The 1,886-nt window shown below is 42.9% G+C and overlaps 1 pseudogene; it reads left to right on the top strand.

The window, feature by feature from the left end:
- Window positions 1–455: 455 nt before the first annotated feature.
- Window positions 456–1,399, top strand: LOC112933051 (olfactory receptor 1D2-like; annotated as a pseudogene).
- Window positions 1,400–1,886: the final 487 nt, after the last annotated feature.

Genomic DNA, 1,886 nt, shown 5'->3' with positions numbered 1-1,886 from the left:
TTTAAAGTAAGACATAGACATTACTTCTATAATATTGAGTATGTCAGATTAAAAGTTCCTGGGAAGACTACGTTGCCTAAAGATTTTTCATGTTATGCTTTTCTTTGTTATTACTTCATTGTTCACATTTTAATTTTTTATAGATTTTTAAAATTTATTCATGAAAGACACACACAGAGAGAGGCAGAGACACAGGCAGAGGGAGAAACAGGCTCCATGCAAGGAGCCCAATGTGGGACTTGATCCCAGGACCCCAGGATCATGCCCTGGGCCAAAGGCAGAGGCTCAGCCACTGAGCCACCCAGGCGTCCCAATTTGTTCACATTTTTAAAATTATAAAATTTAGTCTAAGATATTGTTAATGCTAAGAAAATAGTTGATTTTACTTATCTGAATGTCCTTACTCAATACTCAATTAGTAAATGTTGGTACTAATCTTGCAGGCAATTGGGGAAATGCATGGAAGCAACCAGAGTGAGGCCACGGAGTTCCCACTCCTGGGGATCTCAGAGAGTCCTAAAGAGCAGCAGATCTTGTTCTGGATGCTCTTGTCCATGTACCTGGTCACAGTGGTGGGAAATGTGCTCATCATTCTGGCCATTGGCTCTGACTCCCACCTACACACTCCCATGTATTTATTCTTAGCCAACCTCTCCTTCACAGACCTCTTCTTTGTCACCAATACAATACCCAAGACATTAGTGAGCCTCCAGTCTCAGAACCAAGCCATCTCCTATGCAGGAGATGTCTGACACAGCTCTACTTTCTGGTCTCCTTGGTGACCCTGGACAACTTCATCTTGGCCACAATGGCATATGACCGCTATGTAGCCATCTGCCGCCCCCTCCACTACACCACAGCCAAGAGCCCTGGACTCTGTATTTTGCTCCTCGCCTTGTGCTGGGCACTTTCTGCCCTCTGTGGCCTTTTCCTCATGCTCTTCATGACCAAGGTGACATTCTGTGGATCCCGGAAGATCCACTACATCTTCTGTTAGATGTATATCCTGCTGAGGCTTGCATGTTCCAACACCCAGACCATTCACACAGTGCAGATTACCACAGGCTGCTTCATCTTCTTCACCCCCCTAGGAATCATGATCATGTCCTATGTCTGGATTGTCAGAGCCATCCTCCGAATACCCTCAGCCTCTAGCAAGTACAAAGCTTTCTCCACCTGTGCCTCCCATTTGGCTGTAGTCTCCCTCTTCTATGGGACACTTTGTATGGTAAATCTGCAGCCTCTCCAAACCTACTCCATGAAGGACTCAGTAGCCACAGTGATGTATGCTGTGGTGACCCTCATGATGAACCCTTTCATCTACAGCCTGAGGAACAAGGACATGCATGGGCCTCTGGGAAGACTGTTCCTAGGGAAAGCTTTCCAGAGGTTGACATGAGGTAATTCGGGGAATTGAAGTGGAGACTGTATAACTTCACACCACATAATCCTGCATTTGCCTCATCTCCACTTAAGTCAGTAAGGTAAAGCAATTTTAAGTGTGTTCCTCAAAAAAATCTCTAAATATATTATTTAAATATGATATAAATACAGGAAAAATCTTATAGGCTCATCATCATGAAAGGAAATCTTGGCAGGTCTTTCTTGACAATTGGTGGCTCAAGTGGACAGAAGAATGGTGAAAATATGGAAGAACCTGAACAGCATGGTTGATGTGCTTGATCTAGACTTATATGACATTTACATGCAGGGATTAGAAATAGAATATTTTTCTTAGGCATATATGCAACATTTGTGGCAATTATTAGGTACTAGGACACACACACACACACACACACACACACACACACAAAGCCTCAAGAAATATCAAGGAATAGAATTTGATCATAATTTAGTTAATTTGGATGTTAATGACAAAAAGGCAA

This window comes from Vulpes vulpes, chromosome 2, assembly GCF_048418805.1.
Source record: "Vulpes vulpes isolate BD-2025 chromosome 2, VulVul3, whole genome shotgun sequence".
NCBI lineage: Eukaryota > Metazoa > Chordata > Mammalia > Carnivora > Canidae > Vulpes > Vulpes vulpes.
The sequence above is the reverse complement of the archived record's forward strand: the minus strand, read 5'-3'. Positions and strand labels throughout refer to the sequence as shown.